The 23,286-nt window shown below is 35.2% G+C and overlaps 1 long non-coding RNA gene across 7 annotated transcripts in view; it reads left to right on the plus strand.

The window, feature by feature from the left end:
• LOC150094609 (uncharacterized) overlaps nucleotides 1-23,286 on the plus strand; it is a 944,400-nt gene that overhangs the window by 742,843 nt on the left and 178,271 nt on the right. Inside the window, exon 6 of one of the 7 annotated variants that reach the window (XR_016550180.1) lies at nucleotides 18,679-18,815. The exons of the other annotated variants lie outside the window; for them this stretch is intronic. This is a non-coding gene — a long non-coding RNA (uncharacterized LOC150094609). Of the gene's footprint in view, nucleotides 1-18,678; nucleotides 18,816-23,286 lie in introns of those variants that run through there. 7 annotated transcript variants of the gene reach the window in all.

A 23,286-nucleotide genomic window follows, 5' to 3' on the forward strand; every position in this document is an offset into this window, starting at 1 on the left:
TAAAATTAGCCGTCCATTAAATACACGAAGTAACTCAAGGAGATGAGAGGAAATGTGAACAGTCGCGAGTTGTCGAAGCATATTTTGCGAAGTTCCTTTTCTGATAGTTTCCACAGACTTCTTTCCTCTTTTGAATACATTCGAAACAGCACCCAAGTTTTTTAATCGTCAAGCAACTGCCTCTACATGTTCAGAGGAGTTCTCTACGCCATATTGCAGTTCCAGTTCCTCTCTTGTGGTTTTATACCTTCGAAAAAGAACATTCAATAGTGAAGACATCATGGATTGAAGTGTCACGATCAGTTTTGTACATTAGCGATATTTTCCCCTTCATTAGACTCATCCAGGTAAAATGAGAACACTAAAGGAGGGACGTATAACTATAATCCCTTTAAAATTAGCCGTCCATTAAATAGACTTGAAGTAACTCAAGGAGGTGAGAGGAAATGTGAACAGTCGCGAGTTCTTGAAGCACATTTGGGCCACCTACAGCTAATTATCGGTTCAGAGCAAAATGCCAATAGAAAATACTTTGTTTTTAATTTAATTTTTATGTACCGGTTTAATCCCATGCGTTGAAACCTTAATCTCTCGTTCTCTGAAGGTGTTACAGATGAGTTCCTAGGTGGCAACATAACTTAGCCATGGTTGCCTTTTCTCATATTTTCTCCGTTCGCTCGCAAATAATCCATCCAGATGGTCTCGCTGTGTGTAGAGCTGGCTGTCCACTTCCCCGTGTCTGTGCGAGTGGGTGTGTTTGTGCTTTGTCAGATGTTATCTGCCAATGGGCGTTGCACTACTTGGTTCGGCAATCACTCAATGACTCGTAACGCAAAGATAGTACAAAGAGAAATAAATATCACTCTCGGGTCTACTTAAAGTCACTGGGGTTCCGATATAATTCAGTAATGCCGTCATTTTGGGCCACCATTAGAGAATTATCGCACTTTCCAAGTAAAGAAAATCACATTTCCTTGCACAGCTGAGAAAGCAACTTATTCTCCATTGGAATAAACATTCCCTATAAAATTCCTTAGTTTCACTTCGGAATAAATCTGCTGCATGTACAGATTGTGTGGGGGTAAGTAATCTCTTCAGTAAAGCACATCAGCAATAGAAAAAGTTAATCACACCCAAAGATTTCTTTCGATACAGCAAACGTACTTTCTCCAAGACATTAAGGACAAAAGAGTCATCGTTAAGCTTCGGATTATCAGTGCAGAAATAAAGAAAAGAGAGACAGAGACACAAGTAGGAATTTTTAAACAAGGAATTACAAACGCTTCTACATTTGCGGTAAAAAGAAAACATTCAAGTTTCTTAGAAAATGAGATTACTAGCAACGAGTGGGGGGCGTAAGAAAAACTTCTTAAACTAATATAATACGCTCTAAAAGTAGTTAATTTTGAATGTCCGTTTGTTTTATTGTTTTCAGTCGTGAATGCTTGAATTGAAAATCACTGGAAGAATATGAGCAATCAGCATGTTATCGTACTATACAAAGTACGATATTTAAATCAGTTTCTGTTGTTTCTGATTTCAAGTCTTCGCACTTCCGCGCCGCGCCGATGCTGTCTGAATCCGATTTTCAGACTCACTGTCCTTCGATGAATACGAATCTTCTCCCAAGAGATCTCGGCGACGCATGACTATAATGCTATCCAGGGTCAGGCAGATGCCATTTCTGTTTCGTGTACTCTGTGAATATTCAATTTGGTTATTGTTGTGCCTTATAAACTCTTAATCTCTCATAGGTGGAGCCATCGTAAATTAATAGTATAAATTATTTATACATCTGTATATTCTTTGCTTCTCTCCTCTTTGTGCACGTGTTGATAAGCAGTACATGGAAGCGAACCTGATGGTAATGCATCAGGAGTTCTTTCTACCAAGGTGTGTGTGTGTGTGTGTAGGAGTATGCTTGCTTGCATTACGCTTTCCCTTTCCACCACATGACATGCTTATATATCCTTTAGTTAACTTTTCTTCCGGGTATTCCGTGGAGAGAAAAACTCTGCAATTCATATGAATCAGTTAATTCATTTTAAGCCGAAAAGTTCTAATAAAAATTCTTACTATCCTACACAGGATTCAACTTCATTCGTTCAAAAGGAAGAATAAGTATCACGACTGTGACCTCCCGATGTATTGAGTACAGCTTAACTCCTCTGGTCTTTCTTCAATAGAATTCTTAAACAGTTTGGATGCAACAGTCTTCTAGTGCCACTGATTTCAATACTTAGGCACTCGTCTTGTATTGCCTCCCATGTATTCCACGATACGAACAAGTCTACATTCAGTCCATCCAAAACAGGAAGATGAAAGGTAGTTTGACGGGTTTCGCTTATTGGCTCTGTGGGAAAGTCAGTGACAATCGAATTCTCCACCACTTGGAGGTTCAATGATAGGGATTCCACTGCTTTACATCCACAGCAGGTCCTTACCTTAATACCAATATCTTCAAGACAAATCTGATTGTATCTTCTTAGACTTGCCTTACCTTGTAAGTTCTTCTGGCACAAATAATCATAATTACGAAAAACTAAATTCGGTCAACTTTATAACACTGTTGTCACTGGTTGGTACAACGAAAACCTCCCCTGAAAAGGTTTCATCCTATTCAGAGAAGGGTAATCCCCGATTTAATAGATGCCCTGTGTGCTGTTCTTCTGTATTTTCCCAGTCTCCTTTTAGCTTAACAAATGCGCGCAGTGAATGGTTAACATCTATTCGTGTTCTGGATTCAATCCTGCGGAATCCACTCCTTCATTCGTTCCATCTATCGCAGTCTTCCTCCCAGAGTACAGGCTCCCACTTTGTTCATAAAATATCAGTAGGTCCCTTATTACTTCTTAACCAGTAATTGACATTAAAACTATTTCTGTGATTTATTAGTGAGTGTCATAACGTAGAGATTGAGGAGTTTAGCGTTATGGAAACATATCTGAAATAATAATATAAGACTAAATTAGAAAGAATTAGCACAATGTTTATTAAAATTAGCTTTCAAACATTGAGGGATGGAGAAAATCATCCTTCAATTGTACATGCTTCTTCTACTATGTAAATGTTTGTAGGAGAAAACGAAACGGCTTGGCAGCAAGTTTGGTATGCATCACTTCCTTCACCTCTTGACAACTGGAAAACGCATTTCAAGTAACTCTAAAGAAAAGCCTTTTCTCACAGAGTAAGGAAGCTATGTTTCTGTGTAGCATGCTCTAGCACTTCGAATCCTAACGCAAGCATGTTTCTTCTCTGTTTAAAATCCATCTTGCACAAATTGTATAGAAGCGAACCGGTTGTGTACGATAGACAGAATCTGGAATCTTGGTTGATGACGATGGGTTCCTGATAGTTCATTGTTAGTGGTATTTGTGTGTATAAAAAAAAAAGAAACCAAGCAGATCTACTCTTTAACTTCATTGCGCTAACCACAATCACAATAGTCAGCTTTACGAAAAGCGTATAATGAATTTTTCTGCACCTGCTGTACTTCGGCCCCATCCACGTTCTAATACTGACGTACTATAGGTTTACAAACCTACAATGTATTAGTTCCGTGGTTTGTATGAATTGTATAATCCATCAATCCTGGTCTAGAGAATAAACATGAAAAACTTTTAAGCCTTGAGTGAGAGGGTTTATTGTAGTTTCCCTAATTCATCTCCTACTTAAAGATTCACAAACGTCTACTACAGATGTGGATGTTTGTGAATGTATGTTATCCACTTGTTCAACCAGGAAGACAAGAAAAACCTGTTTGGATATGCAAATAATATCATAGCCCCATAACAATCGTCATAGTTTGTGTTTATACTTTACAGTTGGATTCGCTGTAGCCCACTGCTAATTTTGGTATGTTTTCGGTACAAGGTTTATCCTCGAATATGGTTTATATGATAACTGAGCGTGATTGATACTAAAATTCGAATAATCAATCTATATTAAGCCAAATTTACTGATAGAACGTCCCTCACTCCTATTTAAAACTACTCCGATTAAACTTTTTTTTTGTCCCGATTATTTCAATTATGCTGTGGCTTCCGCTTGCACCATTTTTAATTCGATTCCTACAAACACCGTTGCAGTAAACAATTATTTACTAGCTTCAGCTATTGCAAATAATAGTATTTAATTAGCTAATCCAAAAAAATCATACGATATTTAAAACGTCTCGTAACAAAAATGTTGGGAGCTAGTGACCTAAATTAATGAGCTTTTCCATAATGAAATACATGAGGAAACCCAAGTGTTAGCGTAATTAGCATCTCTCGTGATAAACAACTCGCCAACAGTAGTACTTCACGGTTCAAGAGAAATACTTTCATCCATCATGTGCTGCATTCACTGTCAAAAAGCTCGAAAATGTAAGGAAAAAAAAAAAAGAAAAGAAAACTCGAGGTTTGGAAATTTTATGTTAAAAAAAAATTCACGAAGAGAATGAAAGAAATTACGTTCAGTGTAGTGAAACCTCGTGTCTTGCAATGATTATCCATTGTTGCTGGCAATCAGAAAGATTTGTAATTAGTGACTCTTTTTTTTTTACCTGCCATGAACAAAGTTTTCGCTAGTTCTTAATTCTTACCAACAAAGTGTATTTAAGTAACCTGCGTGTACTGTCAGTCTGCAGAGAATTGTAAAAACAACAAATGAAATTTCGTTATTTTTAACTGCCCAGGATTAGTTTAGATACGAAGTATTCTAGACAACAAATATCCATAGCAATATATTAAAAAAAAAAAAAAGAAAAAGAATAGAAAAGCTCTCTACTCTGTCAGAGCTTCCTCTCTGAACGAAATGTCAAAACAAGTATTCCTTCTTCCCTTCCGCGAGAATAGTTGAAAGGAGATATGGAAGAACTCCTAGGGCCATCATCCGGGTCTCAGGTGTCGCCGATATCGAACTCCGTAACGATTTCCAGCTTTGTGTTGTGTGTTGCAGTCGTTATATATCCCCTTTCTTCAGAATGACCACGTGAGTTACAAGACTGAAAACGAACGAATATCACAGCTTTTCTCCCATGCCAAATAAGAGAGAAGAGAGAGAGAAAGTATGACAGCGTTCAATTTATCTTACACCTATTACGATCCAGTTATTTTCCGTTCGTTATTGAGGGGGTTGTTGGTTTAACGCTGACAGTTTCTTTTGTGTCTTTCGAAAGATTTGTCTGCAGTGAAAGAATCTATAGCTTTCGTTTTAATGGACAGTACGCTGCAAAAATTCTCTCCCCACCCCCCCTTGTTTACAGAATGATAAATGAGGTAGTGACTGAGAAAAAGTAAATATTGTGTTCCCTCTCAAAGAAAGAGAATTAGAATCTTGTGTCAAACTCATAAGTGTAATCAATGATGAAAAAGGGGAAAGAGTTATTTCGCACGTGGACATTCTGCACAATTCCCAAACAGCTTTCTGTGTCTGGTGCATTATTTCAGTTCTCAAAATTTAGAATCTAACTCCTCAGCGACATCAGATTTTCTCTCCCTTTTTAAAAGCAAACTCGTTCGGAGTTTGGACGTTTGGTGTCGCCGGTCTTATACTTAATTTATTTCCCAGGCTGATCAAAGGAATCTGACTTTCGCACTTCTCGAAAGAGCTCGCAACTAAGACATTAATTAGTGAAGTGAGGACTCTTTTAAGATTCTAGAGAACAAAGAAATACCTCCTGTATTTGTTTGTTCCTTCAAATACGCTTTGATTTTTATATACAAAGCTGTGCCAGAGCACAATAAAAGGACTTCGCTTCTTTGTTGAATGCGTTTAATACGATGTGAAAAAAAAAAAAGAATTTCAATAAACGGAATGCACATTTCATTGCTTTTTATAAAACATCGAAAGGTAAGTGGATCTCTTGGAATTTTTCGGTTTCATAAAATCAGTACTAATAAAAACAATTCAATATCTGACTAAAAAACGCATTCTTTCCAATGTTACAAACACAAAGCGAATCTAAAAATGAAAATAACTGCGTTTATACCAAGGTCTTTGGTTTAAAGAGGATTTGTTTTTCATTAAATTATTTATAGAATTTCATTTAAACTTACAAAGAAGTTTCATCTTATACTAAAAACCCATCAGATTTCCGGTACAATAAATTTTTGTTTTGCAAATATGGCTAAAACAGACATGCGCAAAAGCATAGTTATACGACTAATGCATGAAAAAAGTGTGTGAATAAAGGTAGATAAAATCTTCTTTTCTTTTTTTTTCAAAGTTTAGCATCCATCTGCTGCATCTCACTAATGAATACATGGGTTTCTTTTTTCTTAACTCTTGGGTTACTAAGAGGTAATGTGACAAAAACATGTGCTTACTAACATACAAGACTTTCATCTTCCTTGAGACTTGTAGAGTTCACTACAATCTTGTTATCAACATAGTTATTGATTTTCCTTCGTCTATTGAGGTGCGCAAAGACTGGGACGACTTTAGACACTGACAAAACACTACGTGTGTTTTGTCAGTTATTATTCATTCAGAGAAGGCGGCTTCTGTGAGCGTGACTGCTTTCCCCAATCAGAATGTTTTCCTTTATGAACATGAAATAATCTAATAACTAATTCCTCATGCGTTGCTACCAAGAAAGCCCAATACGAGAAAAAAAAAATCTTTCCCACAGGCTGTTATTTCAGGAAAACTAATTTTACTTTTCCATCAGCAGAGATGTGCGAATGTCCATCTGTCAGATAATGTCATTATCGTTATTATGTTTCATGTACTTTTTCTAACCGTGAAAATCAGATAGTAAAGCCTAAAAACATTTTCAATTTCAGTTAACAGAAGTACGGAATGACGTCATAAAACGTAGTACATGAATAATCAAACACGTTCTTATATTATGACGTAATCTAGTAATGTTTTATGTTGTTAAGCATTCTTCTGTGAAATTTAATTTAAATAATTTTCGTTCTAATGAAATTAAGTGCCTTCTTGAAAACGGACATTTGTAATGAATTTAAAAAAATATTGCCGGTGAACATATCTGAAAAAAAAAATAATAAAATAATAATAATAGAATTTAAAAATTCTGATTTTATATAATTAGAAAAGAAGATATCAATAGAACTATTGATACGTTCTTGCATTATTATTCGGTCTTAGAGAGAGAAGTTCGTCTTCATGTACGAGACGCTTATACGAGTCACGTTACCTACAGCTGTTCTCTGAGCAAACGAGTATAACGCTCGTGCGGTATGCGGGAGCAAGTGCGTAGTGTGCTTGCTTACGGAGCGAAATGTAGGTTCAAATCCCACTGAAGGCTCAAGGAAAATTTTTCCTAGGTTATTTCGCTCCGTCTTGAGTTAGTCGGTCTCAAGCCGTAGACGCGAGGTTTTTCTCCGAGTACTCCGGTTTTCTCACATACAACCAAACATTTCGACTTACTGGATTTTCAAGGAATTTATCGGGAAACTCTTTTCCCTGGAGGTAGTTCCCACCAACGTTTAAATTTTTGTTTTATTTTCTGCGGATGCTAAAGGCCAGATAGTTGAAGGGTTCATAACGACTCCTCACAAAAAGGGGATTGTAATCAACCCCCTTTAATGAAGTGTCTGTAGAACTCTACTGAATGCGATACTTACTAGTTTAATTAGCATTTATTTATTTATGTAATTTTCATAAAATACACAGGTTGTTGTTTAGATGACGCTGAAACTACTGCTCTTCTCTAGTAAACAATGTCATGCCAAAGACAAAAAGAGCACAAAAAATATAAAATAAAAATTGCATCAAAAATCAAATGCAAAAATAAGCTGCTCGATGAATTAGCTCCTAAAATGTTAGTTTAGAGCGTGGTTTTTAATTTTTAATTTAAAAAAAATTTTTAAAGAAATGGCAACATTTCTTTGATATCAATCACATGAATCTTATTATAGAAATTAACTGAATTTATCAAAGACATCATCGCCACTTTTCGATAAAGAGGTCTACAAGTCATGCAAGCATATAATCCTTAAGAAATCCCTATGACAACAGTGCGACTCAACCGCACCCTGCATAGAGGACACGTGTTTAAGTCAAAACACGTGTCCTCTATGCAGACGAAAGTTCCTTAATGTCATCAGTTGATTTTAGAGATTCTTGTGACAAATTTTCCGACCGTAATAGGAAATATTGTGATTCCATTTTTCCTTGAAATAATGCATAAATGTGTTGCAGGTATGAAGCTAACTTGAGTTCTATGATCGATGGACTGCTCTCTGCCAAGTCTCAGACTCTTCAGTGAACTGAATCATATCAGCTGATTTCCAATTGTTCAAAGAAATAAGAGCGACTTCACAAATCCATTCTTTTAGCGTACATAATAAGTTACGCCTCAATCCATGAAATACATGGTCAGTCGCGAAACACAAAAGGTAATTTTAGTTTTTGTAATGCTTGCAATTTTCCAAATGTCACAGGTGTTTCCATACACAGGATAATAGCACTGGGACAATCCGAACTGAACCGATACTTCTGCATGGCTGTCGGCATTCTTAACAAGAATTCTTCTACTTTGTTGTAGTTATCTGCTAAATTACAAGCGCTGTTCCTTTTCACACAATTACAAGTCTCTGTTTCCAGTGAAATTGCTCTAATTTTCTAGCTTTTGTGCGGGAGTTGGGAGAATTATTAGTTAGAAGACTTAAGGTACAAGTAATTGTAGGCTGTGGGTTATTTGGTCTGTTCATCTTGACCGGGATAATAGCATCTGATTACTGATAATGGTAGAGCATCGGGGCGATTTGTTTGATGGAAGCGGAGAGAAACAAAAGGAATGGAATAAATGCTGATAAGAGGAAGACGCTCGAGACAGAAAGAATTATGTGCCTGACAAGTTCAAAAGAGAAAAAGACATTTAAATAAAACGAACCTCGTTCAGCATGAGAGTAATGTGAAGAGGCAGAAAGTATAAAATATGCGAAACCGTTTTAATAAAAAGAAATCAAATAGCTTAAGGTAAAAATGCAAAGACAGCGATATTTGAGAAAAATCAAGGAAAGAATGATGAAGAAACAGTCAAAACAAATTACAGCAACTAAGAATAGATGGAGAGAAGGAAATATAGAAAAATAAAATTGAATAGCACTCTAAAGGCAAAGTAAGTTCATGTCAGACAAATAATTATCATAACGTGAATGAAAGATCGTTTCTTGCTTTGAACAATACATTTGAATACAAACAAACAGTCCAATTTAGTATGCTCTAAGAGGATTTTTTTAGGGAGAAGGATATGTAATAATCGATTATTATGACAACAGCACAACGTGTTCCAGTTTAATTAAACGAGAAGGAGCAGGTAACCATTCATATTATATTATAATAGGTAAACAAGGCGTTTAGCTCCGAAAGTCTTAAAATTTTGGAAACTCTGGTGTTTCACACCGTAACATTTTATGAACTACCTCAGAGTTTTCGCAGAATCCGGTATTTTTTTTCTCCCTAAACACTTTTGGAGTGGCCTTGGCATGGTTAAGCTGTAATTACACAGGACCGAAGCTAATGAGGTAGTGTATTTTATCTGTTAACTGCGTCTATTCTTCATTTTCCGTCTCGATCATATGTTAAGATCGGTGCCGATATATCTGGCGTGTAAACTCATACACCTGCAGCTATCACCGTCAAATTTTCAATAGCCTCTTGAGTGAGAGAAGCCGCATGAAATATTGGAATCAAAATTATAACCACATCTCTGTTTGCTGTCATTTTCAATATTGCTTATCAGAAAAGCCTGATTAATATGTTTTTTTTATTTATTAACATATTTTAATCTTAGATAAATAACAGTAAATTTTAAACGTCCTATTTAGAATAAAAATTACCAATCAACAAACACCTGAATAAACATCATCTCCCATCAATTAAAACAGTACGATTAAAGACCAGTAATAAGAAATAGTCTCTTTAGGTTGATTGGACTTCCAAGATTGAACCAAATAATTTACTAAGCAAGTGATTATAATGTGTATATATATATATATATATATATATATATACACATTATAATCTATATATATATATATATATATACATACTTGGGAATAGACACTAACAATTTAAATGTTACAAAAGAAATATTTAGTAATATTTATTACTCTTCTTTGTAAAATGAAGTGTGTGTGTGAGAGAGAGAGAGAGACTGTACATTGATGGACGATTATAGAACTAAACTTATATCAACGGAGTGGCATAAAGCATTCGTTCAAAGATTAGAAAACTTATCTTTTTTCTAAATGTATTCTAACCTATTATTGGATTCGGTCAAAATCCATCAAAAACGTGAACACACGTTCGATTAGAATGTGGGATTTTCTTGGCTTCCACCTGTAATGAATACCTGTGCGGTATTCATTACAGAGGTGGAAAGTACCAAAAGAGCGACAGTATTTGGCCTCCAATTGAATGTCGTATCTTTTGGTGCTGTCCCGTTTATAAAACAGACCTTTTATCCTCTGAGTACACACACGTACACACCAACAACTAATCTGTTTAGTGAGATCAGATAATTGCAGGAAAGATCTAGGGAACAGTTAGCGATTACGGTAAACATGTCACTTCCGTAGAAGAAAGACAACACTCATGGGCCTGCAATGCCTTCCACGGCACATTTCCCCAATCATTTGATAAAGCTGAAGACAATGTTTCTGTTATCTTGCACTGAAAGGGTCTATTTTCTGAAACTGTGGGATTCGGGTCGCTATCAATATCACTCATGGTGCAGATATTATCTGGGATAACGCTAACTCTGTGGTAATCAATAATACGGAGATACGGACAATTCTTTTATAATCCCATCAGCTTTTGCTAACGATCAGAATAAGGTCATGCATAACTCAGAAGTCCGGATAAATATCTTAAAGGAATAAAAATAAGACAAAACGAAAGCCACTGCATTGTACTTAGGTTTATATATCAACGCAATATAACACAGAGCTGTACGTGGCAAGTGATTATACGAAAGAATCTGTTAAGTGTTTCTTGAAGAACTGGAGGCTGTATTCGTTGGGAAACAAGGCATGAGGATCACCGTTCCATAGAACAGTTGGTTCGGTGAATTTGAACCTGAACCTTATGGATTTTGATCAGCAATGATGGACGTGCTGTGCTTATGCAGGTTATCAGCAAATTTAGCTTAATTCAGAAAACAAAGCCGGTGAATTTGGAGCAAATATTCAAAAGTAACTGTGATTTTAATGATATTTCATTTAACTACTCGTATGATATCATCTTATCATTTTTGGTTTTATATAAAATTATATAAAAACAAATTTGGCATTTTGGCTTATCATGTCCATAGAACATTACAGGCAGTTCAGAAATAATAACTATTACCTGCTTAGTAATGTAAAGAAAACATTCTATTCTAAATAAACCTGCTATTTAAATGGCTCCTGAGCTATTTTATCCTTCAATGGTTCAATCCATTAAAATCTCCAGTCATACTTTTAAGTATTCTAGTAAGTTATTGCCGAAGTTGGATGCAAAGAAGAATTTCATCAGTAAAAACACTCCGTGAGAAGTTTTGATCTGTCCGTTGAGGCCGTCCTGCATCGTCTAGAACGACTTCTGGGCCTCAGAGAGTTTCTCAAGGAATTGATATTCTTTAAAGTCGCAAGTGCCGCTTTACTACTGGGGCTGGAAACCTGCTGATTATCGTGGCTACATCATTCTGGGAATACAAAAATGCCCGATTCTTTGGAGATGGTTGGTGATAATTAGGGAGATTGATACCTTGTTCGCACGTTTAAAATTACTGGTAAAGTTTTGATTAATCCTTGTTCTATCGAAGGTGCCATAACTGAAGACAAGGGAATGCAAATGCAGTCAAAGATCTTCACTGAAAAGGTAGCAAGAATTTCTGAACGAAACGTAGTGATATATATATATATATATATATATATATATATAATTATTACAGCAAATTCTTTAATAAAATTGACAATTAATTTTCTGGCTCAGCAATTTAAAGAAACTGACTGTCAAAAATGCAGTGTAAAGTTTGGTTTGGCTAATTTGATGCAATTTTCCTTTTACAAGGTTTCATACATGAGAAATTTCAGTCGACATGTGGTACTTCGAACATTAAATCCTTAGGGACATATTGTTCAATTTTAATTTAAAAAAAGCCGTCTGAGAAACTAAGCACTTTTGTACTTCTCTTAGATCATTATGGAACTGGTTTATCTTAATAATTCTAAAGCAGAAACTTGAAAGAATAATCTTCCAATCTGAGGACAAATAAGTTCAGAAGATTGCTGTCAGATCAGTTGATCCCTTAAACAACAGTGCTAAGAAAAGTGTAGATGACTCTTCTAATTCGTCCAACAACGTTAAGACTTGAAACGTAACCCGAATTATCACCACTATCGAAACTCCTTTAGATATTTCGTAGTGCGACCATCATTTTTACTTAATAAGATGTTATTAATTTTATATCCTTGTCTTATTTAGGGGGGACTTGTTTCGGGTATATTATAAATGAAATCAATACTAATATGGATCTATTTTAAATTCAAGATCAAGAAATGATGCTATTGGGTTCAAATATTTTGTAAAAAATAATTGAACCCAAATGTGTGCAGTTCCATCTGTTACGTATTTCTATTTGTCTTATTACGTTCATTTTCATTGTGAATGGAAACTGAAACTTCTCATTTTTATTTCATTAGTACAGAAAACCTTATTTTAAGTTTTTGCAGTTACCAATTCTAATAATGAACAAGAAAATAATCAAAGATAATCGAGAAAAGATATGTATGTTTCGTTGATTAACTCAGCAGTTCACTCTAGATACGTTTAAAATGCTTTTCACTAAATGCTTATTGATTTATTCTTCATTATGTGCATAATTAACTCCGATGCGAAGAATCTTTTACAAGTCTTTTCAACTGCAGGTAAGTTAATCGGCCTCAGTGAGAGATGAAAGAATTTTCTTTCTCTGAAACGGGAGTGTTTTCGTCCCATAAGACAGGCAAATCGGCCAGAAAATACACGAAATTTACAGGCACAGAAAACAGTAATTGGATTAAGTCTATATCATAATAGCATGATTAAGTTCCTCAGGATCCAATAGTTACTTGGGCATAATAAACCATCTTGTCTAGCTCTTAAGGCAGGTGATGCTAAAAGATATTTATCGTACAAAGGCTAAAAGCGGATGCGATTCTTTTATTAGAATCGCGGTGGACTTTTTTTAATGTCTCAGATCATATCCACATTTGTTTCTCTTAGTAAATCACATTGTAATGCGATTAGTCCACCCCTTATTACTTAGTCAACCATCTCATTAAGCTATATTTTCTTGTAAATATTCACTTTTTAAAATAAATATAATCAGGCCTGTAGATAAGATTTATATGTAATTAATTAAATTTTCTCTCTTTGTACTTTGGATGTGCTTCTTACTTTTTTCCCGACATTAATAATTTATAGCATCTTAACGAACTACCATCTTAAAGAAGTTCTTTCATCTCTCGATTAGCAAATTTTAATTTGAAAATCTTTCCTTTGTCTCCTTACTCTAACTATTTGATCTCATTATTCTCTCCCCCACCCTCTCTCTCTCTCTCTCTCTCTCTCTTTACGAGTAATTAGTTTTCGGTTATCTACGCTCTAAGCCATTTTCTCTAATCTGATTGATTTTCCTTTTCTAATTGCAACAGTGGTCTCTTAGGAATAAAAGGGGGGTAGAGATCTATCCTCAACCCAGTTATTCCACGAATCACTGACGACGCATTACTAGATTTGTCGCATTCTACAGAGAATCAATGATTTTCTTTACTATTGTCAGGATTATTTAACTATGCAAATAACTTCAATATATCTGCTACTTCTCATTTATTTATTTATTTACTGTCGTTCTAGTAAACAAATGAATCACATATTCAAAGAAATTCCAACTTCGAAAAAAAAAATTAATGAAAATAATGTTGGCAAAGATAAAAAAAAAAAGAAACCTAATAAAACATCTAAAAAACAAATAAACTTTTTTTTTTTAATTTTAGATAAGAAAAGGGATGCAGTAAATATCCAGTTAATGCATCGTATATTTATAACGTTTTTTTTTTTTTTTTTTGCGTGTGCGGGGCTTTATTTGTAACGGTTTGGGATTCGTGAAGTTTAAAAAAAATTGAAATTGAATTGTGCTAAAAAAAACCACACCAATGTCAGGAGACTGCCATCTAATGAAAGGTTTTAATTACAAGTTTCAGTAAGGCAATCACGTGTACTGAACTCTAAGTAAATATAACCTTTTGAAAAAGATCTTCACTTGAAGTGCAAAACAGTATTTGGTTCAAAGAAATCTATTCTTATAATAATCACATCATAAATCTGTTTTGAAAAAAGTGACAAAAGCTATATTATCATTTAAGACAAACGATAATACAATGACGAGAATATTCTTTAATGCACGCCTTAATCATGAAATGCCTGATTTAAAAAAAATCTTCTAAATTAGCCGCTTTCATCGGTCTTCTGATAATTTCACTTGGAATGAACCCGCATCTGATTCTCATAAATCCACTATAATCTACTGAAGTCTATTTGGATTTGGATAAAATGGATTCAATGGAATTTTTGAAGTTTACGTTCATTCCAGTGTAATTTGCTGTGGATCTAAATGCTTGTACTATAAATCATTCAACTGGATATGAGTTCTGGAAGTGAATATGTATACAGACTCTTAGAAATGATTTCAACAGGTTATATAATTAATATTTATGAACTTCGTGAACGGTCACAGTACAGCGATGCTAACGTGTGATGTTCGATTATTGAATGAAATTAATAACTGTAAGATAAATTAAAAACATTAATTAAAAATTAAAGATAAGTTAAAAATATCTAAATTTACGGATTTTAAAGTTATCTTTAAAACATGTTAGGAATTCATAAACTTTCAGCAGTGGATGCATTTCATAAGTTACTTGCAGCATATAAACGATTTGGCTACTTCCAAAGTGTCTTCTACTGAGTTACAGGCAAACTACAATCGTTCGAAAATCAGCGCCATATTTATGTTTCTAAATTCCTGTTTCTTACAGGTTAAATTTATGAGTTTAACTTCAAGTTTTTTTTTATTTAATTATGGAAATTAAAGTTTTTACGATCTTTGGTTTAATTCTTGATATATTTACTGGTCATTATTTGATTCTCAAATTTGTCACATACTTTAATAAAAGTCAGCGGACTCCCCCACGAGCAAGGTGCATCATGCCATACAGTAGCCGATGTAAATTGGAAGAATATGATGCTCCCAAGTCCGTGTGAAAATGGGTGCGAGAAGGAAACTGACAGAGTTTTGAGAGAGGAGTTGTGATAGGAGGACGCAATGCAATCTCATGCCAGTTCTTATCTGTTAGGCAAATTTTGTTGGCAAATTGAGCCATCCCAAGTCAACAGCAATTAGTGAAAGCATACTGAGATAGAAGCCTAGGAAGTCAACTGCAAGTGCTACCCGCAGTGGACGACCCACCACTCATCCGAACGTCACTGTAGGGTGCTACGAAAGATATATGTAAAAACCGCCATTCTTCGGTCGGCACGTTATATCTCACTTGAGTAGATCACAGCCACTGAAGATTTTTCGTGGGTGATTTATGAAAAGCTTTAATAGCCAATTCTTTCAAATATTTATTTGGTTAAAGATGAGCTCTTCTAATCATATTCCAGTCGATGTCCGGAACTCCGGACATCGACTGGAATATGAATCTGCACAAAAATATTCAGAACCGAGGCTCACAACATGAATGTCCATGATAAGACCGCAATATGCAAGGCACACGTTACCCAACCAACACGCAGCGTCGTTTTGTGGTGCAAATGGCGTGTACAATGGAAAGCTGTGTTATGGAGCCACGAATCACGCTACACCTTCTACCGAGCAGATGGATGGGTGTGGCGGATTACCAGAGTCCGTAACCCGAACTATGAAATTCGGAGGTGGCGGGCTGATAGTATGGTCTTTTTTTTTTTTCCTGGTTTGGCCTCGGACCTCCGTTTGCTGGGCCATGAACATTGAATTTCGAGAGGTATCTGAACATTCAGGACAGTGCAGTGCGTCCTACTTTGTGGCATTTCTACGGAACTGACCATTGACCTTATGACAAGGTGCAAGACAATGCACAGTGTCTTAAGACTGCTGCCGTAACTGCGTGGTTTGTGGACATCAACGTCATCACACTTAACTGACCTCCACAGAGTCCTAATCTGAATCCTACTGAACATCAGTAGCATGAACTGGAGCGTCGAGTAAGGTCAAGGGACCTTTGTCCCACAAGAGTCCACGATCTCATATGCCTAGAGCAAGAATGTTCCAAAATTCCCATTGATCGGTATCATACGCCTGTGCAAAGTAGTTTTGCTGCAGGCATCGCAGCGAAAGGAGGTCCTACACATTATTAAGGTGGGCGCCATGGCTGTGTATCAGTTAACTTCCTTCCAAGTAGTGTATATATTTGTTAGATTTCTCATCCTGATTATTTTCGAGTGAAACTCTACCCTATGATTCAGCAATAACTCTACTTATTGCTTATTTATGAAGCAATAAGAGCAATAATATAACCTCTATAAGAAGACAATCATCCAAGCTGCTTTCTAATCGTTTATTTCAAATGGGACCATTCCGGATTTCTTTCAAGACAACTGTTATTCCAATTTTGCTTCGAAATATGCAGAAAATTCTTTCTTGAGTGTGCACTTTATTTTATGAATAGGAGGTGTCCCCAACCGATCATAGAATAATTAAAAAATCTTCAAAAACATTATGCTGTTGATAACGGGGGGGGGGGGATTGTCTTCCAAATTTTAGGCCTTGCTTTTAGAACGCATGGTTTTATTTCAAGATTATGAACTTAGTGTCAACTTGATAACTTTCTGCGTGCGTAGCAAACTATGTTGCAAACATTATTTCAGTTTTACAGAAATAAACTCCGTTAATAATAATGAAGAACAAATCCCAAAATTTCAACAAACTTTTGAAATGATTGCGATCTTCTTGGCTCCACTCACTCCTACTAATAAGCAATCTAGGTTATAATAACATATTTACGTAATAACGACCATATTCATCTTAACCGGGATAGTATCCTTATGTGAAATAAACCCGACGATAGAACAGAACACACAAACGAGCTCGTTTTAACTTACGAACTTTGATTTCAAGTGTGCTTTCTCCTTATTTGTTAGAGGCCAGCAGCAAATTAAGATGTTTCGGTATCATGGCAACCCCACGTACAGTGAAGTATACTAGGCTGCGGGTTGCATTAATTACTCTTGTGTGTGACAACTACCCTGTTGATCTCAGATAGTGTTATCTGTGTAATGTGTACGGCTCATCGAGACCTCTTTCAGACCTTTCACAAGCACAAGAGAGCGTCACATTACAAATACGGTGTTTTGAGAGTGTAAACATGTGCTGAAACCACTGTTAAACAAAGTTGCTGAATGCGGCATGCATTCTGTAAAACTTTTGCCGGTACCTAATACAAATGTTATTCGTAACGAACGTTTTAATTTCCCACTTAGAAGTTTGTCTGTCTTGTATTTTGCAGCTGTTCGCTAAAGCATACATAGAACTATCAAAAGAATGGTGGAACTCGTGTCAAATTTGTGAATACCAACTAAATTTAATATCTTGTGGGGAACTTCTTATCTCGGTCTAGGCAAGAATAGTCTCCGATCTTCAACCAAACGTTGTGGATTCGGATCTGATTGTGCTGTCGATGTCGGTGGAAGATAATTTTCATCGCACGATATGAAACCACCAACTTCTCGTCTTAAACATACCCACTTTCATGTATACCAAGCAAACATGGTAGATTTAATTTAGTGTACAACTGCTGTCTATAGAGTAGAATTGCTGGATTTTCTGACCAGTAGCCCACCCACAGAGCAATGCACGATAGTCAATAACCTTTGATGGGTGGGATTCTTATTGAAGAGAGAGATTCAATGATCCTGTTGCTTGGCACTGATTGCAATTCTCTGATCAAAGTCATTAGCTTGGCCATTAAACACACACACACACACACACACACACACACACACACACACACACACACACACACACACACACACACACATTCTTTGTTTGCCTGCCTATTGTTTAGCCTGGAAGATGTGCAACACTCTCCGCCGAAGTGGTAGATATTATGGATGATAGAAGTGTACCTAATAACTGGGCTACTCGGTATATAACAGAAAATTATAAGTTTTCTTATAATTTATATTAAATTTGTATGTGTTTACATGGCTATATAATCTACAAAGTACATCGTTTTAGATGATGGTAATTCATATTTAACAATAATTATTTTCTATGCAATAAATTGAAATTGCAAATTACTAAACACATTTTCTTTGATTATTCTAATATTTTGATTCGGAGGTATATAACAATTGGCTGGATAAATTGTCACAAATAAAGCGTTCTGTTTTAGATGTTTTTGGATCATTTTAGGCCTAAACTGAGGAAGATGGTTTTAGAATAGCATTATCATTGTAAATAATAATGGTAATATGTTAGAAACGAGAATAAATAAATTCATAAATAAATAAATGTATATTAAACAGAATAGCGCCAAGTTTAATTCCTATAATAATGAATTAGGTCGCAATAATATGGACATTTTCTGTAACCCCATGCCTTGTGATTATATGCAATTCCTGTTCACTAAAATATCAAAAATTATTCCTCTGTAGATTTCTTTGTATGGTATCGAGTACTTCGCAACCAGAAGCTCAAGATGTTATAGAACGTGCAAAGAAATGAGTCAGTAGCAGAACAGAATATAGAAAATAAAGAGAAGAAGGGGACTATTTTGTTACCCAAGTCTTGTTTTAGAACCATTGCTTTGTTACTTTCATTTAATTATTCTACATCTTGTAGAAACTCAATCCACTTCATTATTTTATTTTTCCAGAAATCCAAGTGTCGGAAAATGGCGAATAAATATATTAAATTAATAACTATACGAATCTCGGTTTATTAAAAAAATGATATAATATTTCCCGAGATTGTCAAGGGTACAGCGTTATCTGTAGTGCACTTGCAGATGCCAGCGGGAGATTTGGTTTAAATCTGCATTTAATAAGAGAACAACAAAAAAGAAAAAAAAAATAATCCAGATAAGGAAAAGTAGCGAAGAAGGGAGAGACAATACATTATAATGTACACCGCCACCCTATCAACTGCCGCAACAGCTGAGGCAATTACCTTTCTTGTCCCCTTCCTACTTACCCCCTCTTTCCGTCTCTAACTCGTTCTTTCTCTATTTTCAACGCTGGGTGGCGAACCATCTGTCATAGCGAAGTTTTCTCAGTTCTTTCAGTCCTATTTAATGGTGTGTATGAGAGAATTACGCCATGATGGTGTCATTAAGAAAAGTGTTATTATTCATGTCTCTCTGTAGAACTCTATTTAAGCTGGTATGAGTTCTGCAAGGGATGGCAGTCCATTTATCATTCGGCAGAACGCGGGCGAAACTACAAAAGAGAGCGGTCTGCTCTGAAGGTCTTTTCTCCAAGAATAAGGAAGGTACGTTGAAAGAAGAAAACCACTTTCCAGCACTTTAAAATCTTATTACGAGTATCTTGCATTTTTCCACGATTGCCTGTGATATGCATATGCGTAAGTGTTCTTCTTTAGGAGGACAAGCTCCGTTTTCGTTCTTTTAATTTTTTTTTTCTTCTTTCCTTCCGACGTAACTTAAAGCTGCAATTTTATAAAATCTTCTTTGAGATGAAATTCCAAATGGGAGTTCTGTTCAAGGAAGCGTCAACTACTTAAACGTTTGTCTACAGATGATGTGCAGGCGCGAATCTAAAGACGGAGACGGGGATGCTGTGACAGCGCATTGTCTCGTTATTCCCACCTCTCCAGAGATGTTTAGATAAATAATTAAACTTCGTAAAATAAATTCTGACACATTTGCTTCTGTTTTCAAAAAGAAAATCAAACAGACCATAAACAACTTGCGCAATACACTTTATATTCAATGAAATGTAACTATTTAAATTGCCAACGCTTTTATCTTTTTTATTGATTACAGAATTTGGAGTATCTCAATTAATTAATGGATTGGGTTACAATCGTAAAGAGTAAATACTTGGAAATGAAAAGAAAAATGTTAAACCACCCATAGTGTACTATATGTAACTCTATGATGTCACTCGCTCATGACAACTTGCACACGAAAAAGTTATTCAGATGAGGGGACAAGAAAAACTGATAGACTAGGAGTTCGAATAAAGTGGGTTTCGCATGGAACTGGCTGCAGTTAACCAATGATAAAAATAAATCGGTTTTTCATGGGCAAAATTATCATGCTTGTTTATTCTTCACAACCATATAATAACGGATTTCCTTGATTTTAAAATAACTGCCAAAATAATTAGCATAAAAGAAAGCGATTATTTTGATTAAAAGACTCAGGATGTAGTTTCGTAATCGACGGATTTTCACTTATTGAAGCAATACCCTGGCGAGTGTACAATGGGTTTTTTACGATACAGAAATAAGTTCTATCATAAGAAAAATAAAAATAAAAAATCTTACCAAAACGAGAATTGATCAGAATAAATGCGGACTGTCAGTATGCCAAAATAACGTGGCAATTTTATCATCCATTTTCTACTTAAATTTGGCTTTAATTTCACCAAACCTTTAGTAAGGGATATGAGAAAGATATAATCAAAGGCTAGCCAGAGTCACTAAGTAAGGAACGGAAATGTTTAAAATGTAAAAAGAATACAATTTGTAAATAGGAAAACTTCAGTTGTTTCAAAAATTAAATAGCAAAGAAGTTGATGGAATGGTTACAAAGTTAAATTCATTAGGTGAAAATCGTTGTGGGAAGTTTCGAATTCAAGTGTATATTTTTAAATCCAGGATACATTCAATATTCAGAGTAAAACAGAATATCTTTAATTCCAAAGAAATCCAGCTTAACTATTCTTTGTGGAAAGTTAGTAACGACATTTTGAGGCCTGTGCTGGCATTAAAATTACTCTAATATATTTCTGACTCGAGCTTATGAAAACCCAAAACTTTCGGCAATGCACGGAAACATGACAACATCGATCATGTTGTCAACCAGCCACTTAACCTTCCCGTCAACTGAAATCACGCTTAATCTGCCTTTAGATGTGGGTAAAAAATTGTTTGGATACTTTTTTTTTCGGTAACATTAAAGCAAGTCCCCCATTTCCGTTCAACGCTATTAAATGAATGGATCGCATGCATTATAGTTTTCTTGCTTTTCTGTGCTGCAAGAAATAAATTTAAGATGTCTAGAAAGAGTAACTGTCTACAGTTTACTTGTTCACCGCTACCAAAAGATTTCCGTACTTAATTCGAGTAATAGTTGATGAAAAGACGGATAATAACTATATTAAATATTACTTATTTATTAAATATTATTTAATTAGTTTTAAGCTGAACGATACTGTATCATCATCGGTCAATTACGTAACCAATTAGTTGGCTATAATGACTATATATACCCGTCTGTAGCAACAAGTTTTGCTTTTTAATGTATTTATTAAATGCTTAGTCATCCCGCGGAGGAAAATTCTTAGACACGAAAAAAAAAAAAAAAAAAAAAACTTGAGAAGAGTCATCAGATTTAAAGAAACAATCAATGCCAACATCGAAACAAAGACTTCGAATTTTTCATCTGTTGCTTTTAAATAGCAGAACATTTATGGACACAGCAATAATCTCCAAATACAGCACATCGTTTCATGTGACGAATGTCATCTCTTAAAAGCTTGCTAAAATTATAATAAACGTTATTAATATTTTTAAAAGATTGATAAAATTTAATATATCAGGTTCTGTAATACATGCTTCAATTTCAGTTTTTGAAAATATTCTGCGTATTTCTGCTACTAGTCCTCGCATTATACCAAAAACATGCAATGTGAAGCCAAGGGGGAGAAATTTACGCAAGCCTGCTAATTCTAATCACTATCTCTACAATTACAGTGTAGGTATGTATACAAATGAAATTTCGTACATTTAGATCCCGATTATCAAATTTCCTTGCAAAATGCTGAACACGATGTCAGTTCTTGAAGAAGTTATAATTTTCTGGTAATTTCAAATATGTTCAAGAAAGTTTGAGAATTTTGCATGGGTCGTAATAGAATGTTTGTCAAATTATAACCAAAGCATTTAAGGCTGTAATTTGAGGCTGTAGGTAAGTGTATCGGATCTGTTAATTGATTCAATTTTTACGGGTTTTTTTGCCTATTGCCTATTTGGCTTCTGAGTTGAAAAACTGCGCCATCTTCCAACCAGACAATCTAACTGTGTGGATTAGATTCCCTTCTGAATCTTAATGTAATGTCTCGTGAAGTTGTTTTTTTTTTCTCTTTAAACAGTGGACCTAGTATACGATAATTCTATCAAAAATATATAATGCTGTTGTGAGAATGCCGGGTTTCCACAAAAACTTGAAATCTCCCTTGGGCTGAGACACGTTGTTTTGGACGCATAATACCACATCCATGTTAGCCGAATGCAAATAAATAAAACCCATTTCACTGAACACTAACCAGGCGGCATCTGAATTCACGTCTGGTTCTCAGCGTTGAAATACCTTGAACATGTTTGCCTGGGCCAAAATTCCTTTTCGTTGAAGTTAGTGTTTTCCATCCTACAATTTCGAATCTTGATCCCTTAGGGTCAAAATCAAGGGTAGAGATTCATTCAAAGATGAGCGAAGTAAAAATAAATATAAAAAAATAAATAAATTTTGGTAAACAAAAATACTCTTCCCTCCTACCAAAAAGCGAAATAATATCCTCTTAAAAACAGTGTGTCACGCGCGACTAATGACTTCGCTGCGTGCAGTTTATTCAGTCATACGACTTCGAAAAAGTAATTGAGTAAAGTGGAAAAAGAAGATTGAAATGAAAAAAAATTATTTGTACGACTAGTGACTTATACTTAGAACTAAAACTCATATAAGTCCTCAAAAGATTATCTATTAACCCCCCCTCCTCCAAACCACAAAAAAAAAAAAATGCAGTAAAACTTTTGCTAATTCTGAAAATAAAGAAAAAAAAACTATTATTAAATGGACTTTTTTCGTTAATTCCCTGTCCTTCTGCATTATTAATAATACAGTGGACAAAATATTCGCCTCAAAAAAGTTGGGAAATATCTTGTAATATTCTTTTATTTAGCTAAGCTGATGGTACCTAACAATCAAGCAAATGGACTTGTCGTTCACTCTCTTGAATAATGAGGATTTTACTTTCGTTACTGTTTTTATACCCTTTGAGACTCCGAAGCTTGCTTCC

Source organism: Typopeltis vanoorti, chromosome 21, assembly GCF_054136105.1.
Source record: "Typopeltis vanoorti isolate ZY-2024b chromosome 21, IOZ_Tvanoo_1.0, whole genome shotgun sequence".
NCBI lineage: Eukaryota > Metazoa > Arthropoda > Arachnida > Uropygi > Thelyphonidae > Typopeltis > Typopeltis vanoorti.